Here is a 24,234-nt window from a genome sequence, read left to right as displayed (position 1 = left end):
TGCTAGGGTTGGGGAGATGCTACGGTAGGGGAGTTGCTAGGGTAGGGGAGTTGCTAGGGTAGGGGAGTTGCTAGAGTAGGGGAGATGCTAGGGTAGGGGAGATGCTAGGGTAGGGGAGTTGCAAGGGTAGGAGAGTTGCTAGGGTAGGGGAGTTAATAGGGTAGGGGAGTTTCTAGGGTAGGGAAGTTCCTAGGGTAGGGGAGTTTAAAGGGAAGAGGAATTTCTAGGGTAGGGAAGTTGCGGGGGTAGGGGAGTTTCTAGGGTAGGGGAGTTGCTAGGGTAGGGGAATTGCTAGGGTAGGGGAGTTGCTAGGGTAGGGGAGTTACTACGGGAGGGGAGTTGCTAGGGTAGGGGAGTTGCTAGGGTAGGGGAGTTGCTAGGGAAGGGGAGATGCTATTGTAGGGAAGATGCTAGGGTAGGGGAGTTGCTAGGGTTGGGGAGTTGCTAGGGTAAGGGAGTTGCTAGGGTAGGGGAGATGCTAGGGTAGGGGAGATGCTAGGGTAGGGGAGTTGCTAGGGTAGGGGAGTTCCTAGGGTAGGGGAGATGCTTGGCTAGGGGAGTTGCTAGGGTACGGGAGATGCTAGGGTAAGGGAGAAGCTAGGGTAGGGGAGTTGCTAGGGTAGGGAAGTTCCTAGGGTAGGAGAGATGCTAGGGTAGGGGAGTTCCTAGGGTAGAGGAGATGCTAGGGTAGGGGAGTTGCTAGGGTAGGGGAGATGCTAGGGTAGGGGAGATGCTAGGGTAGGGGAGTTGCTAGGGTAGGGAAGTTCCTAGGGTAGGGGAGATGCTAGGGTAGGGGAGTTGCTAGGGTAGGGGAGTTGCTTGGGTAGGGGAGTTACTAGGGTAGGGGAGTTGCTAGAGTAGGGTAGTTGCTAGGGTAGGGTAGTCCCTAGGGTAGGGTAGTTAATAGGCTAGGGTAGTTGCTAGGGTAGGGGAGTTTCTAGGGTAGGGTAGTTGCTAGGGTAGGGTAGTTGCTAGGGTAGGGTAGTTGCTAGGGTAGGGTAGTTGCTAGGGTAGGAGAGTTGCTAGGGTAGAGGGAGTTGCTAGGGTAGGGGTAGGTGCTAGGGTAGGGTAGTTGCTAGGGTAGGGGAGTTGCTAGGGAAGGGGGAGTTGCTAGGGTAGGGGAGTTGCTAGGGTAGGGGGGTTGCTAGGGTAGGGGAGTTGCAAGGGTAGGGGAGTTGCTAGGGTAGGGGAGTTGCTAGGGTAGTGGGGTTGCTAGGGTAGGGGTACTGGCTAGGGTAGGGTAGTTGCTAGGGTAGGGGAGTTTTTAGGGTAGGGGGGTTGCTAGGGTAGGGGTACTGGCTAGGGTAGGGTAGTTGCTAGGGTAGGGGAGTTGCTAGGGTAGGGGGGTTGCTAGGGTAGGGGTACTGGCTAGGGTAGGGTAGTTGCTAGGGTAGGGTAGTTGCTAGGGTAGGGGAGTTGCTAGTGTAGGTGAGTTGCTAGGGAAGGGTATTCCCTATGGTAAGGAAGTTCCTAGGGTAGGGAAGTTCCTAGGGTAAGGGAGTTCCTAGGGAAGAGAATTACCCTATAGTAGGGAAGTTCCAAGGGTAGGGTAGTTGCTAGGGTAGGGGGAGTTGCTAGGGTAGAGGTACTGGCAAGGGTAGGGAAGTTCCTAGGGTAGGAGAGTTCCTAGGGTAGGGGAGTTCCTAGGGTAGGGAAGCTCTTATGGTAGGGAAGTTCCTATGGTAGGGAAGCTTCTAGTGTATGGAAGTTCCTAGGGTAGAGGGAGTTCCTAGGGTAGAGGGAGTTCCTAGGGTAGAGGGAGTTCCTAGGGTAGGGGGAGTTCCTAGGGTAGGAAAGTTCCTTATTGTTGACACTCCTTCTGTTCCTTGAGTGGTGGATGGTGGTGTTCACAGTTCCTTGATGAGTGAGGGTAAACCAGCCCGCTCTCTTGAGACGCCACAACGTACAAAATACACAGTTCTTTGACAATCAGCAACGTATGAACCCCTAACAACCCACCTTACCATAGAAACCAACGCATAGAAAACGTGGATATTTGTGAGCCGTTGCTTGTCATACCACATTGTAATTTGAACTTTAAAGCGACACGCTGTGAGGAGAGGCCAGTCTCTTGATGTTATCTTGAGACGATCTCGGGGCTTAGCGTCCCCGCGGCCCGGTCCTCGACCAGGCCCTCTTTGTGTTACACCCCCCCAGAATGCAGCCCTTAGCGGCTGTCTAACTCCCAGGTACCTATTTACTGCTAGGTGAACATCAGGGTGAAAGAAACTCTGCCCTATTTGTTTCCGCCTCCAGCGGGGATCGAACCCGGAACCTTAGCACTACGAATCCCGAGCGCTGTCCGCTCAGCTGTCAGGCCCCCATATGTGACAGGTCTGTCATCTAAGACGTTGAGCTGTTGCCGTGCCTGTCTTGGGCCTTCTTAGTGGTGTCCCGCCCAGACTCTCGTCTCCTGGGATCAAAACATGACTCCATACTTCAGCGGCGCCCGGTAATATCCTGACAATTAAATTCTGTAATCAAACTCTCTTCATAGCGACTCTAATTTCTCCAGTCTAAGTGAAGAATTAGACTGGAGAATTTAATAAGGTGCGTGGTGCGTTTTCTAACTAAGAAAAAGATATATTGATTAAAGTTCTACACATTGCACAATTGTCTTGTATTGATTAGATCAATAACATGAAGAGACATGCCTGTAGATAGTAAAGGTTTACTGCAACGGATATCACTGACGTGAATTACGGGCTATTCATGCCCGTGCCACCTTTTGGGTGGCTTAATCTTTATCAATCAATCAACACTGACAGGAAAATCTTGCACGGCAGCGTTGCAAGTTGTTGCTTGCAACAACTCTCGGTGATGCTCAACAAATGTTACCATTTGCTCACAGTTGCGGACAGGATGCGGCCCGACACAGAAGCTATAATAATAATAATAATGTTTAGCTGCGACGTGAGAAGAGCTCCCACTTACGGGCTATTCATGCCCGTGCCACCTCTTGGGTGAGTTATATTTTATATTTATCAGGGTAAAGCGCCAAGCCATTACAACTATAGCCCTTTGAAGGGGGTCAGGATAAGGATTTGGGATGGGACAGGGGGGGGGGAGTGAAGGAGTAGTGCCCAACCACTTGGACGATCAGGGATTGAACGGCGACCTGCATGAAGCGAGACCGTCGCTCTACCGTTTAGTCAAAGTGTCCAATGATGGGTGGCTTAATCTTCATCAATCAATAAACGAGATTCACCGCTGTCATACATATTGATCAGCGAACAGATCACTATAACGAGGCTGAAGCACTGAAGTGAAATAACAAGTGACAAAGTTTCGAGCCGTCGTGGATTAATCAAACATTTCCGCAGGCTCTTACGGAACCTCTACATCTCTGATCAATCATGGCGACTTTGTTTAGACTTATTAAACCGTTAACAAACTTGAAACTTTACAACCGAAGGTTATTATTGCTATGAACTACCTCGAAGTGCTTCGGAGCTCACAAATTGTTTGATAAATAAAGACAACCACCGTGATTGAGGAAGGATACACAGGTTTCGTAAGAGGAGGCGGAAATACTTGATCAATCCTGCCCCAGGAACCATATCATGCCTTACACCAGTCTTTTGTATTGACTGCCCCGTGCAACATCTTTACTGCCCCGTGCAACATCTTTACTGCCCCGTGCAACATCTTTACTGCCACGGGCAACATCTTTACTGCCCCGTGCAACATCTTTACTGCCTCGTGCAACATCTTTACTGCCTCGTGCAACATCTTTACTGCCTCGTGCAACATCTTTACCGCCTCGTGCAACATCTTTACTGCCCTGGGCAACATCTTTACTGCCCCGGGCAACATCTTTACTGCCCCGTGCAACATCTTTACTGCCTCGTGCAACATCTTTACCGCCTCGTGCAACATCTTTACTGCCTCGTGCAACATCTTTATTGCCCCGTGCAACATCTTTACTGCCCCGTGCTACATCTTTACTGCCTCGTGCAACATCTTTACTGCCACGGGCAACATCTTTACTGCCACGGGCAACATCTTTACTGCCCCGTGCAACATCTTTACTCCCTCGGGCAACATCTTTACTGCCTCGTGCAACATCTTTACTGCCTCGGGCAACATCTTTACTGCCTTGTGCAACATCTTTACTGCCCCGTGCAACATCTTTACTCCCTCGGGCAACATCTTTACTGCCTCGTGCAACATCTTTACTGCCTTGTGCAACATCTTTACTGCCCCGTGCAACATCTTTACTGCCCCGGGCAACATCTTTACTGGCTCGTGCAACATCTTTACTGCCTCGGGCAACATCTTTACTGCCCCGGGCAACATCTTTACTGCCCCGGGCAACATCTTTACTGCCCCGTGCAACATCTTTACTGCCTCGGGCAACATCTTTACTGCCTCGTGCAACATCTTTACTGCCTCGTGCAACATCTTTACTGCCTCGTGCAACATCTTTACTGCCTCGTGCAACATCTTTACCGCCTCGTGCAACATCTTTACTGCCCTGGGCAACATCTTTACTGCCCCGGGCAACATCTTTACTGCCCCGTGCAACATCTTTACTGCCTCGTGCAACATCTTTACCGCCTCGTGCAACATCTTTACTGCCTCGTGCAACATCTTTACTGCCCCGGGCAACATCTTTACTGGCTCGTGCAACATCTTTACTGCCTCGTGCAACATCTTTACCGCCTCGTGCAACATCTTTACTGCCCCGGGCAACATCTTTACTGCCCCGTGCAACATCTTTACTGCCTCGTGCAACATCTTTACCGCCTCGTGCAACATCTTTACTGCCTCGTGCAACATCTTTATTGCCCCGTGCAACATCTTTACTGCCCCGTGCTACATCTTTACTGCCTCGTGCAACATCTTTACTGCCACGGGCAACATCTTTACTGCCACGGGCAACATCTTTACTGCCCCGTGCAACATCTTTACTCCCTCGGGCAACATCTTTACTGCCTCGTGCAACATCTTTACTGCCTCGGGCAACATCTTTACTGCCTTGTGCAACATCTTTACTGCCCCGTGCAACATCTTTACTCCCTCGGGCAACATCTTTACTGCCTCGTGCAACATCTTTACTGCCTTGTGCAACATCTTTACTGCCCCGTGCAACATCTTTACTGCCCCGGGCAACATCTTTACTGGCTCGTGCAACATCTTTACTGCCTCGGGCAACATCTTTACTGCCCCGGGCAACATCTTTACTGCCCCGGGCAACATCTTTACTGCCCCGTGCAACATCTTTACTGCCTCGGGCAACATCTTTACTGCCTCGTGCAACATCTTTACTGCCTCGTGCAACATCTTTACTGCCTCGTGCAACATCTTTACTGCCTCGTGCAACATCTTTACCGCCTCGTGCAACATCTTTACTGCCCTGGGCAACATCTTTACTGCCCCGGGCAACATCTTTACTGCCCCGTGCAACATCTTTACTGCCTCGTGCAACATCTTTACCGCCTCGTGCAACATCTTTACTGCCTCGTGCAACATCTTTACTGCCCCGGGCAACATCTTTACTGGCTCGTGCAACATCTTTACTGCCTCGGGCAACATCTTTACTGCCTCGGGCAACATCTTTACTGCCCCGGGCAACATCTTTACTGCCCCGGGCAACATCTTTACTGCCCCGGGCAACATCTCTACTGCCCCGTGCAACATCTTTACTGCCTCGGGCAACATCTTTACTGCCTCGTGCAACATCTTTACTGCCCCGTGCAACATCTTTATTGCCCCGGGCAACATCCTTACTGGCTCGTGCAACATCTTTACTGCCTCGGGCAACATCTTTACTGCCCCGGGCAACATCTTTACTGCCCCGGGCAACATCTTTACTGCCCCGTGCAACATCTTTACTGCCTCGGGCAACATCTTTACTGCCCCGGGCAACATCTTTACTGCCCCGTGCAACATCTTTACTGCCTCGGGCAACATCTTTACTGCCTCGTGCAACATCTTTACTGCCTCGTGCAACATCTTTACTGCCTCGTGCAACATCTTTACTGCCCCGTGCAACATCTTTACCGCCTCGTGCAACATCTTTACTGCCCCGTGCAACATCTTTACTGCCTCGTGCAACATCTTTACCGCCTCGTGCAACATCTTTACCGCCTCGTGCAACATCTTTACTGCCTCGTGCAACATCTTTTAAAAGAGACAGAAACTATTCCTGGTTGTTCAGCATCGTAGACTTTCTGCCCATTATATAATATCCACCCAATAACAAGTTGTGATGAAGTGCTGAAGCTCGTGTCATGTTTAATCATGCCACAATGGCCGTCTATGTGGTGAGAACAATGCCTAACAACCCGTAATATAGCTTCTCTGTAAAGTACACTAGATATGTCGGGACAGCGGCGGTGTTGCTTCTTGCAGATAGTGGATCGATCCCCGATGGCCCAAGAGGTTGGGCACCAGGCCTTCCCCTCCGTCCCATCCCAGGTGCTTGTCCTCATATCCCCTCCAAGTCTTGTATAGTCATACTGGCTTAGCGCTTTCTAAAATTTCCTTTCCTCCCTAAGCCTCTTCATATTTATCACAATGGTCATAAACTCACACAAATAATGAGTGGATAACACTAGTGTCAACCTTACCATAGGCCTCTCCAGCCTATGGTAACGTTAACCAATTTCAATGGTTTGAACTCTTCTCAAGGCTTGGGGCACAATTCCCTCAGCAACTTGTCATGTCGTTCCCTTGTTAGGTTCCGTTCACTGGAGCTACTTATGCCAGGAGTGTAGTGGAGTATTCGTTTCTGGAACCCACGGAGGGTGTTGTTAGCGACTTAATAAAACACAACCAGTAACTGCAACATTAATGCAAATTACAATATTGCTAGCAACGTGTAGAAATGTACCAACAATGATAACTATTAATAACTTGGTAAGAGTGACTGAGAATCACAGAGACGCTCTCTAATATTTAGCAAACACTGGAGGGAGGACAGCGAGGGAGAATCAGGACCAGTGAAGCACACACACACACACACACACACGCGCGCGCTCTTTGGTCCACCATAGAGGCGGGACCAAGGAGCCAAAGTTCAACCCCCGCAAACACAAATAGGTGAGTACACACACATACACGCGCGCAGGCCATTTAAGTGGACAGCTCTCGGAGGTCGTAGTCCTAAGGGCTTCGATTCCCGATCAAGGAAGAAACACATATGAGTTTTTTTTTTTTTGTTTTTTTTTTTTTTGAGATATATACAAGAGTTGTTACATTCTTGTACAGCCACTAGTACGCATAGCGTTTCGGGCAAGTCCTTAATCCTATGGTCCCTGGAATACGATCCCCTGCCGCGAAGAATCGTTTTTTCATCCAAGTACACATTTTACTGTTGCGTTAAACAGAGGCTACAGTTAAGGAATTGCGCCCAGTAAATCCTCCCCGGCCAGGATACGAACCCCTGACATAGCGCTCGTGGAACGCCAGGCGAGTGTCTTACCACTACACCACGGAGACTAGATGAGTCTAGTCTAGTCTTCATCTGATGAGTCTGTTCACCTTGCTATAAACAAGTACCTAGGAGTACCCGACCCATAGTGGGTATGGGTTGCAACCTTGGAATGTGTGTGAGAGAGAAATATATATGTAGCAAATGCCATAGAGGAAAATAGGTTGGCAGTACATTAGACAGTAGTAGGGATGGCAACGCACAGGTAACTTTTTTTGGGGTGGGAAAAAGTTATCTGTGTGAGCCATGGTTTTCAGGTCCAAAGGGGAAAAAGTTACCTGTGTGAGCCATGGTTTTCAGGTAAATTTAGAAATTTGTGTTTGTGAGCCAGGGTTTTTTCAGGCGAATTTTTCAGTCACAGATTTTAGAAGTAAGGATTTCTTATGATGAAAATAATTTCCGAGACATAGAAGTTTGTTAAGGGCTTATGGAGAAATTCAAATATCGTGTGTAGCGCTTTAGGGTTTCCAGGAGAACTCTACGGACATATTTTACCTGTTTTCAACTTACAAAATCGTCTATGTAAGCCATAGTTTTTCATGAAAATTTAGAAAGTTACCTGTGTGAGCCAGGGTTTTCAGGTCTCGTACCTCACACCCCCTCCCTCCCCCTTACTTCGCAATCTCTCGCGTCACCTTTATTTACCTTAGGCCCTGCCAGCCAGACGCTTCTTGTAGGTCGCCTCTTATCATATCTTATCTTATCTTCTCCATAATATCTGGACCGTCCCTCCTCTCTCTCTCTCTCCTTTCATTCAGTTCAGCTATTTTCTGACATCATATGTTTGCTCCTTTTCATTAAGCAACTCAGTTTTACACAAATAAATCGTGTTAGTAAGCAAGTTCTAGCTCACGTTCCCTGCCTTAGTCCCCTGTCGTATAATGAATACTATCATTCCAATGCCACTAAAATTTAAAAATAATCATATTTCAAACGTATTTCAATACAGTAATTTAGTTACCGAGCTCCAGCGCTTGTCCTCCGCCTTAGCTCTCTCTCGTATCTTCATTAATACCTATTCAAATTCCCCGAAATTTCTACCCGCTGTATTTCAGACATAGTTTAGTAAATGCAAACAATTATCAAATTCTAGCTCTAGTCCCCAGCTTAGTTCATTTGTACAAAATCATTAGTAACAGTCCAAATTCCCTGAAATTTAAATCCTCTGTATTTCAGACACAGTAAATAAGATCAAGTCCATTACCGAGCTCCAACTCTCGTACCCCACCTTACTCCCCTCGCGTGTCTTCAGTAATATCCTATCAAATTCCCTGAAATTTATACTCTCTGTATTTCGGACATAGTAAATAAGATCAAAACAGTTATCGAGCTCCAGCTCTCGTCCCCGCCTTAGTTCTCTTTCGTATCTTTTAAATAACCCATCAAATTCCCTGAAATTTATACTCTCTGTATTTCGGACATAGTAAATAAGATCAAAACAGTTATCGAGCTCTAGCTCTCGTCCCCGCCTTAGTTCTCTTTCGTATCTTTTAAATAACCCATCAATTTCCCTGAAATTTTTACCCTCTGTATTTCAGGCACCGTAAATAAGATCAAAATAGTTATCGAGCTCCAGCTCTCGTCCTCCACCTTAGTTAATTTGTACAAGATCGTTAGTAACAGATCAATTTTCCCCCGAAATTTAAAGCAGACATACTTCAAAGTTAGTAAATAAGATCAAGTCAGTTACTGAGCTCCAGCTCTCGTCCCCACCTTAGTTCTCTTTCGTATCTTTGTAAATAACCCATCAATTTCCCTGAAATTTTTACCCTCTGTATTTCAGACATAGTAAATATGAAGTAAACAATTATAAAACTCTAGCTCTTGTCCTTTATCCAAGCTCACTTTTGTAAATTCATTACTCTCAGTCCAAATCACCCTGAGATTTTAACACCCAACTACATTTTCAGACATAGTAAATAAAAACCAGTTCAGTTATCAAGTTTCAACTCTTATGCCCCAGCTTAGTTCATTTTGTACAAGTTCTTTATTTTTCCAACTAAATCACCCTGAGATTTAAGATCACCTTATTTTCTAACGTAGTAAAATTAATCTGGACATTAGCCAAGCTCCATTTCCTCAGTCTTAGATCATCGAACATAATTATATCCGATCAAGTCCCTCTCCAGCTTAACTCTTATCCGAGTACACACATAACCCCAACCTGTGTAATTATCTTTCACCCCCTCCCACCTTCCTCCATCTCATCTCACTTTACCCTTTCCCTCCCTTACCTTCTCATCCCCAACTTATCCAAACCTTCAATAATCGTACTGTATTTGCATATTTTCTCTATATTCACTGTGTTCTTCGTATTCTCATCCGTGTTCACTCCATGCTCTTCAAATGTTCACAGTCCCATTCAGTTCATATTTTCACAAGTATCTCCATTTTTTCTGTAATCTTTCTCTTAGTCTCATTATGTTCTCTACAAATTCTAGTCATATTTTCTATGTTTTCATGTACATCATATGTTCTCTGTACAACTTTTATACTCAATATTCATGCTAACTTCCATATTTTGTGTTCTTTGTCAATAATCATGTTCCTCTACAAGTTCATGTTCCTCACAAGATCACTTCGTTTTTCACCATCACTTACATGTTTTCTACATTCTTTGTCATATTCTCCATGTTCTTCACAAGTCCATTGTTCATTCTTTGTATTCCCTATTCTCCTTATCATGTTTTCATGTTTTCTGTAAGTTCATATTCCCAGCATGTTCACTGTATTCATCAACTTTTCTTACATGTGTTCTTTGCCATGTTCCCCATATGTTCTCTGGGTTTTTCCCCTTACGTGTTATTTAACGTTCCTTAACTAAAAAAATCTTTCGCCAATCAACTAAAAACATAGTCACTTTCATTATTTCTCAACTAAACTTATTATCCAGTCAACTAAAAATAGTCAGAAATAGCCTCGTTCAACACTGTTCTTAACTAAAACAACCCTTCTCTTAGCTGAAAATTGTCAAAGGAAACTTCTTTCAGCACTTTCTTAACAGCCGCTATGTTTCATCAAGAAAAAATTGTCAAAGGAAACTTTCCAAAACTGTTCATAACTAGCTTTTATCCATCGTCAATCAACTAAATAATAACTTTCATCATTTCTTAACTAAACTTATTCCCCAGTCATCAGAAAATAGCCGTGTTTTTCATGTTTCATTGTCATTTCATAACTAAAATTATCCATCAATCAACAGAAAAAGCCATGTTCATCATGTTTTGTCTTTTTGCTTAACTAAAATTATGTTTTGTCAAGTAAGAAAAAATAACCAAAGATATCTTTCATCGCTGTTCTTAACTGACATTATACTTTGGGGAGCACAAAAATAGTCTCCCTCGTCATGTTTTGTCTTTTTCCTTAACTAAAGTATTCATCAGTCAACTAAAAATAGTTGCTTCATCATGTTTCCTTGTCATTACTTAACTGAAATATCACTTCTCTCATTTAAAATAGTCATGTGTAGCCTCTTTCCAACACTGTTCTTAACTAAAGTAACCTTTCACTTCGCTAAAATAGTCATATTCATCATTGTTCCTAACTAAATTATATGTCGTTAAGTAAGAAATATAGTCAAAGACACTCTTCGAGACATCAAGGACTTACTCAAAGACATCAAAGTTACACTCTAAGACATCCTTTCAGACATCAAAGACATCCTTTAAGACTTCAATGGGACTCTTCGAGATATCAAAAGGCACTCTCAAACACTCAAAAATTTACTTGCATCCTCAAAGTTATTCTCAGAGGCATAAAAGTCATTCTCAGAGCTATCAAAATTATTCTCGATGTCATCAAAAAGTATTTTCTCGTTCATCAAAGTTAATCTCAGAGTTAACAAAGGTAATCTCTAACTCACTCTCGTACATCAAAGTTGATCTCAGAGTTAACAAAGGTAATCTCAGAGTTATCCAAAGATATTCTTATGTCCACAAAAGTTATTCTGAGCTATCAAAGTTAATCTCAAACATCTCCGTTCATAAAAGTTATTCTCTAAGAGCTATCAAAAGTTATTCTCAGTCATCAAAGTTATTCTCTAAGAGCTATCAAAAGTTATTCTCAGTCATCAAAGTTATTCTCTAAGAGCTATCAAAAGTTATTCTCAGTCATCAAAGTTATTCCAAGAGACGTCAAAGTTAATCCAAGACATCATCTTTCATCAAAGATATTCTCTCTAAGCCATCAATGTTCTTCTCTAAGACATAAAAGTTATTCTCTATGTCATCAAAAAGTTATTCTCTGAGCTAACAAAATACTACTCATGTTCTCAAAGACGTTCTCCAATTCATCAAAGTTGTTTCAAAGACATCAAAGTTAATCTCAGAGTTATCCAAAGACATTCTCAAAGTTAATCTCAGAGTTATCCAAAGACATTCTCAAAGTCATCTAAAGTTATTCTCTAAGACATCAAAGTTATTCTAAGAGTTATCAAAAGTTAATCTTGGTCATCAAAGACATTCTCTAAGCCTCAAAGTTATTCTCTAAGACAACAAAGTCATTCCCAGAGTCATCAAAAAGTTATTCTTCGAAACATAAAATTTGCTCTGTAAGATATCTTCGTTCATCAAACTTGTTCTCAGAGTCATCAAATGTTATTCTCGAAGTCATCAAAGATATTTTCCGAGACATCTAAAGTTAATTTCTATGATATAAAAGTTATTCTCAGAGACATCTAAAGTTAATCTTGCTCATCAAAGTTGTTCTCTAAGACATAAAAGTTATTCTCAGAGTCATCAAAGTGATCTCTAATTCACCTTCGTTCTCCCAAAGTTGTTCTCTAAGACACCTTCGTTCATCAAAGAAACTCTCCTTCTTCCATCATGATATTCTTTAAGACATCTTCAGTCATAAAATTTCTCTCCAAAATGTAACTAGTTCAGCTTTTCATACCAAACCTGCTTTTCTGTTAAAACATATTTTCTTAGTTGCTTTACCCTAAAACTGTTCTCTGAACTACACTGTTCAAACCTACGTAACCTATCCTCTCCACCCAATGTTACTTAGTTAACGTAACGTTCCTAAACCTAACTTTACCTATCCTAACATAACTTACCTTACCTTACCTAACTTTACCTATCTTACCTAACTTAACCTGCATAACCTAACTTTACCTATGTTACCTTACCTTACCTATCTTACCTAACCTAACCTAACTTTACCTATGTTACCTTACCTTACCGTACCTTACCTATCTTACCTAACTTAACCTAACTTTACCTATGTTACCTTACCTTACCTATCTTACCTAACTTAACCTGCATAACCTAACTTTACCTATGTTACCTTACCTTACCTATCTTACCTAACCTAACCTAACTTTACCTATGTTACCTTACCTTACCTTACCTATCTTACCTAACCTAACCTAACTTTACCTATGTTACCTAACTTAACCTTCATAACCTAACTTTACCTATCCTAACATAACTTACCTTACCTTCCCTATCTTACCTAACTTTACCTATCCTAACATAACTTATCTTACCTACCTTACCTAACTTAACCTGCTTAACCTAATTTACCTTACTTTACCTAACTTATATAACTTATCTTACCTATCCTAACATAACCTAACTTGCTTTACCTAACTTAATCTTACATTCCCAAACTGATGTATCCTAACTTATCTAGTCAAACCAGACATGATCTAACTTACATAAGTATTCCTTCTTGTCTTTGTGTTTCGTCAATCATTGTCTCATATTCATTTACTCATTTCATTAGTTAATTTCTCAAATGGTCACTTATGCATTTCAAGTGCTATTTGTTAGAGATTGGATATTTAAGCATTTCAAAGAATTTTTGTTTATATATGGGCATTTACTCATTTCAAGGGATAATTTCTCAAATGGACGTTTTTGCATTTCAAGTGTTATTTGTTTAAGATTGGGTGTTTAACCATTTCAAAGGATTTTTGTTATATATGGGAACTTACTCGTTTCAAGGGCTAATTTCTCAAATGGTCATTTTTGCAGATCAAGGGTTATTTGTTAAAGTTCATCAAGTTGCCCATAAGTTATATTTAGTAGGTTCTATCATATGTTCTTATTCCCCAACCCCTTAACCTAACCTCTTGTAATCGTAGTGTATTGGTAGGTTCTATCTTATGTTCTTATTCCCCAACCCTTTAACCTAACCTCTTGTAATCGTAGTGTATTTAGTAGGTTCTATCATATGTTCTTATTCCCCAACCCTTTAACCTAACCTTTCAGATGTAGTGTATTGTGTTTTTGACGTATTTGGTTGAATATATTATCCTTTTCCTAACCTTTCAGATGTAGTTTTGTTTCTCCTTTTTGTATATTTTTACCCAAACCTTCTTTCCTTCTTTTACTTTGTTTTCACATGTAAGTTCATTCTTTATCATAGTAATAATAAAAATTACAATAGTAAAGAATCAGATCTACTAAGACTTGAAATTGAGAAACAAGAGCTCAAGGGAGTGAGAGCATGAAAGAAGAGCAAGGAGTAAGAGAGAGGGGGCGGAAGAAAATGGGACCAAAGAAGAGAGAATTAGAGAGAGTGTGGGCATGGGAGCACTAAGACTTGAATTTGAGAAAAGAAAAAACTAAGTGAATGAGAGTGAGGGTGTGAGAATGGGAGCATTAAGACTTGAATTTGAGAGGAAGAGAGCATTTGAGCAAATGAGTGAGAGAGAGGGGGAGGAAGAGAAAGAAATAAGGGAGAGAGATAGAAAAGGAGGGTTAGAAGGAGTAGGAGAATCAAAGTAAAAGAAGGAAAGAAGGTTTGGGTAAAAATATACAAAAAGGAGAAACAAACTACATCTGAAAGGTTAGGAAAAGGATAATATATTCAACAAATACGTCAAAAACACAATACACTACATCTGAAAGGTTAGGTTAAAGGGTTGGGGAATAAGAACATCTGATAGAACCTACTAAATACACTACGATTACAAGAGGTTAGGTTAAAGGGTTGGGGAATAAGAACATAAGATAGAACCTACCAAATACACTACGATTACAAGAGGTTAGGTTAAGGGGTTGGGAATAAGAACATATGATAGAACCTACTAAATACAACTTATGGGCAACTTGATGAACTTAACAAATAACCCTTGATCTGCAAAAATGACCATTTGAGAAATTAGCCCTTGAAACGAGTAAGTTCCCAAATATAACAAAAATCCTTTGAAATGGTTAAACACCCAATCTTAAACAAATAACACTTGAAATGCAAAAACGTCCATTTGAGAAATTATCCCTTGAAATGAGTAAATGCCCATATATAACAAAAATTCTTTGAAATGCTTAAATATCCAATCTCTAACAAATAGCACTTGAAATGCATAAGTGACCATTTGAGAAATTAACTAATGAAATGAGTTAATGAATATGAGACAATGATTGACGAAACACAAAGACAAGAAGGAATACTTATGTAAGTTAGATCATGTCTGGTTTGACTAGATAAGTTAGGATACATCAGTTTGGGAATGTAAGATTAAGTTAGGTAAGCAAGTTAGGTTACGTTAGGATAGGTAAGATAAGTTATATAAGTTAGGTAAAGTAAGGTAAATTAGGTTAAGCAGGTTAAGGTTAGGTAAGGTAGGTAAGATAAGTTATGTTAGGATAGGTAAAGTTAGGTAAGATAGGGAAGGTAAGGTAAGTTATGTTAGGAATAGGTAAAGTTAGGTTATGAAGGTTAAGTTAGGTAACATAGGTAAAGTTAGGTTAGGTTAGGTAAGATAGGTAAGGTAAGGTAAGGTAACATAGGTAAGTTAGGTTAGGTTAGGTAAGATAGGTAAGGTAAGGTAACATAGGTAAAGTTAGGTTATGCAGGTTAAGTTAGGTAAGGTAAGGTAACATAGGTAAAGTTAGGTTATGCAGGTTAAGTTAGGTAAGATAGGTAAGAGTAAGGTAACATAGGTAAAGTTAGGTTATGCAGGTTAAGTTAGGTAAGATAGGTAAGGTAAGGTAACATAGGTAAAGTTAGGTTATGCAGGTTAAGTTAGGTAAGATAGGTAAGGTAAGGTAACATAGGTAAAGTTAGGTTATGCAGGTTAAGTTAGGTAAGATAGGTAAGGTAAGGTAAGGTAAGGTAACATAGGGTAAAGTTAGGTTAGGTTAGGTAAGATAGGTAAGGTAAGGTAACATAGGTAAAGTTAGGTTATGCAGGTTAAGTTAGGTAAGATAGGTAAGGTAAGGTAACATAGGTAAAGTTAGGTTAAGTTAGGTAAGATAGGTAAGGTACGGTAAGGTAAGGTAACATAGGTAAAGTTAGGTTAGGTTAGGTAAGATAGGTAAGGTAAGGTAACATAGGTAAAGTTAGGTTATGCAGGTTAAGTTAGGTAAGATAGGTAAAGTTAGGTAAGGTAAGGTAAGTTATGTTAGGATAGGTAAAGTTAGGTTTAGGAACGTTACGTTAACTAAGTAACATTGGGTGGAGAGGATAGGTTACGTAGGTTTGAACAGTGTAGTTCAGAGAACAGTTTTAGGGTAAAGCAACTAAGAAAATATGTTTTAACAGAAAAGCAGGTTTGGTATGAAAAGCTGAACTAGTTACATTTTGGAGAGAAATTTTATGACTGAAGATGTCTTAAAGAATATCATGATGGAAGAAGGAGAGTTTCTTTGATGAACGAAGGTGTCTTAGAGAACAACTTTGGGAGAACGAAGGTGAATTAGAGATCACTTTGATGACTCTGAGAATAACTTTTATGTCTTAGAGAACAACTTTGATGAGCAAGATTAACTTTAGATGTCTCTGAGAATAACTTTTATATCATAGAAATTAACTTTAGATGTCTCGGAAAATATCTTTGATGACTTCGAGAATAACATTTGATGACTCTGAGAACAAGTTTGATGAACGAAGATATCTTACAGAGCAAATTTTATGTTTCGAAGAATAACTTTTTGATGACTCTGGGAATGACTTTGTTGTCTTAGAGAATAACTTTGAGGGCTTAGAGAATGTCTTTGATGACCAAGATTAACTTTTGATAACTCTTAGAATAACTTTGATGTCTTAGAGAATAACTTTAGATGACTTTGAGAATGTCTTTGGATAACTCTGAGATTAACTTTGATGTCTTTGAAACAACTTTGATGAATTGGAGAACGTCTTTGAGAACATGAGTAGTATTTTGTTAGCTCAGAGAATAACTTTTTGATGACATAGAGAATAACTTTTATGTCTTAGAGAAGAACATTGATGGCTTAGAGAGAATATCTTTGATGAAAGATGATGTCTTGGATTAACTTTGACGTCTCTTGGAATAACTTTGATGACTGAGAATAACTTTTGATAGCTCTTAGAGAATAACTTTGATGACTGAGAATAACTTTTGATAGCTCTTAGAGAATAACTTTTATGAACGGAGATGTTTGAGATTAACTTTGATAGCTCAGAATAACTTTTGTGGACATAAGAATATCTTTGGATAACTCTGAGATTACCTTTGTTAACTCTGAGATCAACTTTGATGTACGAGAGTGAGTTAGAGATTACCTTTGTTAACTCTGAGATTAACTTTGATGAACGAGAAAATACTTTTTGATGACATCGAGAATAATTTTGATAGCTCTGAGAATGACTTTTATGCCTCTGAGAATAACTTTGAGGATGCAAGTAAATTTTTGAGTGTTTGAGAGTGCCTTTTGATATCTCGAAGAGTCCCATTGAAGTCTTAAAGGATGTCTTTGATGTCTGAAAGGATGTCTTAGAGTGTAACTTTGATGTCTTTGAGTAAGTCCTTGATGTCTCGAAGAGTGTCTTTGACTATATTTCTTACTTAACGACATATAATTTAGTTAGGAACAATGATGAATATGACTATTTTAGCGAAGTGAAAGGTTACTTTAGTTAAGAACAGTGTTGGAAAGAGGCTACACATGACTATTTTAAATGAGAGAAGTGATATTTCAGTTAAGAAATGACAAGGAAACATGATGAAGCAACTATTTTTAGTTGACTGATGAATACTTTAGTTAAGGAAAAAACAAAACATGACGAGGGAGACTATTTTTGTGCTCCCCAAAGTATAATGTCAGTTAAGAACAGCGATGAAAGATATCTTTGGTTATTTTTTCTTACTTGACAAAACATAATTTTAGTTAAGCAAAAAGACAAAACATGATGAACATGGCTTTTTCTGTTGATTGATGGATAATTTTAGTTATGAAATGACAATGAAACATGAAAAACACGGCTATTTTCTGATGACTGGGGAATAAGTTTAGTTAAGAAATGATGAAAGTTATTATTTAGTTGATTGACGATGGATAAAAGCTAGTTATGAACAGTTTTGGAAAGTTTCCTTTGACAATTTTTTCTTGATGAAACATAGCGGCTGTTAAGAAAGTGCTGAAAGAAGTTTCCTTTGACAATTTTCAGCTAAGAGAAAGGTTGTTTTAGTTAAGAACAGTGTTGAACGAGGCTATTTCTGACTATTTTTAGTTGACTGGATAATAAGTTTAGTTGAGAAATGACGAAAGTGACTATGTTTTTAGTTGATTGGCGAAAGATTTTTTTAGTTAAGGAACGTTAAATAACATGTAAGGGGAAAAACCCAGAGAACATATGGGGAACATGGCAAAGAACACATGTAAGAAAAGTTGATGAATACAGTGAACATGCTGGGAATATGAACTTACAGAGAACATGAAAACATGATAAGGAGAATTGGGAATACAAAGAATGAACAATGGACTTGTGAAGAACATGGAGAATATGACAAAGAATGTAGAAAACATGTAAGTGATGGTGAAAAACGAAGTGATCTTGTGAGGAACATGAACTTGTAGAGGAACATGATTATTGACAAAGAACACAAAATATGGAAGTTAGCATGAATATTGAGTATAAAAGTTGTACAGAGAACATATGATGTACATGAAAACATAGAAAATATGACTAGAATTTGTAGAGAACATAATGAGACTAAGAGAAAGATTACAGAAAAAATGGAGATACTTGTGAAAATATGAACTGAATGGGACTGTGAACATTTGAAGAGCATGGAGTGAACACGGATGAGAATACGAAGAACACAGTGAATATAGAGAAAATATGCAAATACAGTACGATTATTGAAGGTTTGGATAAGTTGGGGATGAGAAGGTAAGGGAGGGAAAGGGTAAAGTGAGATGAGATGGAGGAAGGTGGGAGGGGGTGAAAGATAATTACACAGGTTGGGGTTATGTGTGTACTCGGATAAGAGTTAAGCTGGAGAGGGACTTGATCGGATATAATTATGTTCGATGATCTAAGACTGAGGAAATGGAGCTTGGCTAATGTCCAGATTAATTTTACTACGTTAGAAAATAAGGTGATCTTAAATCTCAGGGTGATTTAGTTGGAAAAATAAAGAACTTGTACAAAATGAACTAAGCTGGGGCATAAGAGTTGAAACTTGATAACTGAACTGGTTTTTATTTACTATGTCTGAAAATGTAGTTGGGTGTTAAAATCTCAGGGTGATTTGGACTGAGAGTAATGAATTTACAAAAGTGAGCTTGGACAGAGGACAAGAGCTAGAGTTTTATAATTGTTTACTTCATATTTACTATGTCTGAAATACAGAGGGTAAAAATTTCAGGGAAATTGATGGGTTATTTACAAAGATACGAAAGAGAACTAAGGGGGACGAGAGCTGGAGCTCAGTAACTGACTTGATCTTATTTACTATGTCCGAATATAGAGAGTATAAATTTCAGGGAATTTGATGGGTTATTTAAAGATACGAAAGAGAACTAAGGCGGGGACGAGAGCTGGAGCTCGATAACTGTTTTGATCTTATTTACTATGTCCGAAATACAGAGAGTATAAATTTCAGGGAATTTGATAGGATATTACTGAAGACACGCGAGGGGAGTAAGGTGGGGTACAAGAGCTGGAGCTCGGTAATGGACTTGATCTTATTTACTGTGTCTGAAATACAGAGGATTTAAATTTCAGGGAATTTGGACTGTTACTAATGATTTTGTACAAATGAACTAAGCTGGGGACTAGAGCTAGAGTTTGATAATTGTTTGCATTTACTAAACTATGTCTGAAATACAGCGGGTAGAAATTTCGGGGAATTTGAATAGGTATTAACGAAGATACGAGAGAGAGCTAAGGCGGAGGACAAGCGCTGGAGCTTGTAACTAAATTACTGTATTGAAATACGTTTGAAATATGATAATTTTTAAATTTTAGTGGGATTGGAATGATAGTATTCATTATACGACAGGGGACTAAGGCAGGGAACGTGAGCTAGAACTTGCTTACTAACACGATTTATTTGTGTAAAACTGAGTTGCTTAATGAAAAGGAGCAAACATATGATGTCAGAAAATAGCTGAACTGAATGAAAGGAGAGAGAGAGAGAGGAGGGACGGTCCAGATATTATGGAGAAGATAAGATAAGATATGATAAGAGGCGACCTACAAGAAGCGTCTGGCTGGCAGGGCCTAAGGTAAATAAAGGTGACGCGAGAGATTGCGAAGTAAGGGGGAGGGAGGGGGTGTGAGGTACGAGACCTGAAAACCCTGGCTCACACAGGTAACTTTCTAAATTTACATGAAAAACTATGGCTTACATAGACGATTTTGTAAGTTGAAAACAGGTAAAATATGTCCGTAGAGTTCTCCTGGAAACCCTAAAGCGCTACACACGATATTTGAATTTCTCCATAAGCCCTTAACAAACTTCTATGTCTCGGAAATTATTTTCATCATAAGAAATCCTTACTTCTAAAATCTGTGACTGAAAAATTCGCCTGAAAAACCCTGGCTCACAAACACGAATTTCTAAATTTACCTGAAAACCATGGCTCACACAGATAACTTTTTCCCCTTTGGACCTGAAAACCATGTCTCACACAGGTAACTTTTTCCCCCCCAAAAAAGTTACCTGTGCGTTGCCATCCCTACTACTTTAGACAACCCAAAGGATAGAGAGGTGGGGTCCAAGAGCTAACAGCGCTCTCCTGCAGGCACAAATGCTAAATATACAGCATCACACACACACACACACACACACACACACGTCACACACACACACACACACACACACACACACACACACACACACACACACACACACACACACACACACACACACACACACACACACACACGTCACACACACGTCACACACACACACACACACACACACATGTCAATGTTTGCGGATGACGCAAAATTAATGAGAAGAGTTGTGACAGATGAGGATTGTAGGATCCTCCAAGAGGACTTAAACAGGCTGCAGAGATGGTCAGGGAAATGGCTACTGGAGTTTAACACCAGTAAATGTAAAGTTATGGAAATGGGATCAGGTGACAGGAGACCAAAGGGACAGTACACAATGAAGGGGAACAGCCTACCTGTAACGATTCGAGAAAGAGACCTGGGAGTGGATGTGACACCTAATCTAACTCCTGAGGCACATATAAATAGGATAACGACAGCAGCGTACTCTACACTGGCGAAAATTAGAACTTCATTCAGAAACCTAAATGAGGAAGCTTTTAGGGCACTTTACACTGCCTACGTGAGACCCGTCTTGGAGTATGCCGCGCCATCATGGAGCCCCCACCTGAAGAAACACATAAAGAAACTGGAGAAGGTTCAGAGGTTTGCCACGAGGCTTGTCCCAGAGTTACGAGGGATGGGATATGAAGAGCGGCTGAAGGAACTGAACCTAACGACACTAGAGAAAAGAAGGGAGAGAGGAGATATGATAGGGACATATAAAATACTCAGGGGAATTGATAAAGTGGAAATAGATGAAATGTTCACACGTAATAATAACAGAACGAGGGGACATGGGTGGAAACTGGAAACTCAGATGAGTCACAGAGATGTTAGGAAATTTTCTTTTAGCGTGAGAGTAGTAGAAAAATGGAATGCACTTGGGGAACAGGTTGTGGAAGCAAATACTATTCATACTTTTAAAACTAGGTATGATAGGGAAATGGGACAGGAGTCATTGCTGTAAACAACCGATAGCTAGAAAGGCGGGATCCAAGAGTCAATGCTCGATCCTGCAAGCACATATAGGTGAGTACATATAGGTGAGTACACACACACACACACACACACACACACACACACACACACACACACACACACACACACACACACACACACACACGCCACACACACGTCACACACACGTCACACACACGTCACACACACGTCACACACACACGTCACACACACACACACACGTCACACACACGTCACACACACACACACACCACAGAGCTCAGATGTAGTCACCAACAAATACATACACCAAAACCCACTACATGTGGAACAAAGGACAACAGGAACAACAATGACACGTCAAGAGCCCCTCTCGACCACAGGCACACCGTCGAAACAGCTCCAGCAAAAGAGCCACTCCATAAGCCGATTGGCACAACTGAAAGAGCATATAGAGAGATCAAGAACAAAATACTTCCCTGCAGATGAATAAACAGAACCAAGAGACGAAAAGTTGCTGGTATACTAACACAGTTTTTAATTTAGTGAGTTCCTGAGAGCTCGTGTACTTGCCATCTGGCTTCAGTAGGGCGGGGACGGTGGTGAATACGAGCGGCCCGAATATGTGTCTGACTTCACCAGGTATTTACACCTACTCTGTTGGATCTGTTACACTTGTACTGGGAATTAAGATGTGTTGTTCCAGACCCGCGTACATTCATGGTCAAAATATATGGGGAGATTAAGACTAGACACTAGAAGGTGAAGGGACGACGACGTTTCGGTCCGTCCTGGACCATTCTCAAGTCGATTGTGATGAGGAATGTTGTTGTTATAGATTCAGCTACTCGGAACAAGTTCCAAGTAGCACGGGCTATGGTGAGCCCGTGAGTGGAGGCTCTTTGGAGCCATTATCTGTATCAGTGGCTGGATATGCGTATGGAAATGTCAAGACACACAAGCCTGGAAACCCACTTCGGCCAATCATTAGCCAGATACCCACACCCACGTACAGACTGGCGAAGCGACTCAACGGCCTGCTGACTCCTTATGTTCCTTGTGCCTTCAGCCTGAAGTCTGCAAAGGAATTTGTTGACTTACTGCGGGGCACACGGGCCACAGGGATAAGAGCCTCGTTGGACGTAGAATCGCTGTTTACCAAACGTACCTGTGGACGAGACAATCGGGATGATAGCCGACAGAGTGTATCGTGATCCAGCCTGTACTCCTCTTGACATACCAGAAAATATTCTGAGGAAACTACTCAAAGCTTGTACTAAAGAGGCACCCTTCTTGAGCCCGGATGGGCACATGTATAAGCAAGTAGATGGGGTCGCCATGGGTTCTCCCCTAGGTGTCCTGTTTGCAAACTTCTACATGGGTACCATCGAGCAAAAAGTCTTAGTCGACATGAACTTGAAACCGGCCATATACTGCAGGTATGTTGACGACATTTTTACACAGGTACCTGATGTCAGACATCTGCAGGAGCTGAAGGAGGCATTTGAGCAGAATTCCGTGCTGCGTTTCACTTACGAGATGGAAAAGGATGGGAAGCTGCCCTTTCTAGATTTAACAGTCATGGAAAAGAGCGGAGGTTTCCACACTGCAGTCTACACTAAGGAAACGAACATAGGAATGTGCCTAAATGCCAACAGCAACTGCCCAGACAGGTACAAGAGGAGTGTTGTTAACGCATATGTCGACCGTGCTCTCAGCCACAGCTCAGAATGGAAGCAAGTCGACGAAGAACTCTGTAGGATAAGGCAACAACGGCTTCTCCAATGGTTTCGTCGAAGACATCATAAGAAGGAAAGTGAAACGCCATGCAACCTCTGAAGAGACAACTAACACAACACCTATACCCCTTATTAGACTATTTTACAGGAGCTTCTTTTCCACAGCTCATAAAACGGAGGAAAGGGTCCTGAAAGATATCGTTAATAGAAACGTTATCCCTACAGACAAAAATCAGAGGATACAACTGACGATTTACTATAAAACCAGAAAAACGGCCAGCCTACTCATGAGAAACTCTCCAGACACAAAGCAGAACGCTTTAAAAGAGACCAACGTCGTCTATGCCTTCAAATGCCCACTTGGGGACTGTAAGCTCCAAAAAACCCAGTATATAGGCAAGACAACAACATCTCTTTCTAGGCGTTTAACGATGCATAAGCAACAGGGCTCCATTAAGGAACATATAATCTCTTCCCACAACCAAACCATCGCCAGAGAAATCCTAGTAAACAACACAGAAATCATCGATAGATACAGCGATAGCAGACGGCTTGACGTTTGCGAGGCACTGCACATTAAGAAATCAACACCAGCAATCAACAGCCAATTAATGCACAACTATATTCTACCCACCTCAAGACTCCGCTCCAATATAGAAGCATCAAGAAATATGGACCAATAGGCTTTCTACAATCACTTCCATTTCAATACCCATTGTTTCGTGTTCTGTCTTGTGTTGATGAAATTAATACCCTATTAAATACCACCTCACCCCATCCATCTCACTCAAATGTAGATATAAACAAAATCGGAGATATATAAGTTCTATTCAGTTGTGTATGTGTAAAGTCTTTGAAAATGTAATAAGTTTTACGAAACGCGCTCAAGTGTCGCGTCAGACTAGAAATAAAAATGAATTTTGGAGAATTGATTTTTGAATTACCTCCAACAGTGAAAAGAAATGTACAAATGATTGAGAAAATTCATGTTAGAATTATTAATCTTACTTTTTCGGTCATATTTAATAATATATGTCTACAGGAAAGACTGCTACCAAAATACTAATATATATATATAATATATATATATATATATATATATATATATATATATAT

The sequence above is a fragment of the Procambarus clarkii genome, chromosome 4 (assembly GCF_040958095.1).
Source record: "Procambarus clarkii isolate CNS0578487 chromosome 4, FALCON_Pclarkii_2.0, whole genome shotgun sequence".
Taxonomy (NCBI): Eukaryota; Metazoa; Arthropoda; class Malacostraca; order Decapoda; family Cambaridae; genus Procambarus; species Procambarus clarkii.
The sequence above is the reverse complement of the archived record's forward strand: the minus strand, read 5'-3'. Positions refer to the sequence as shown.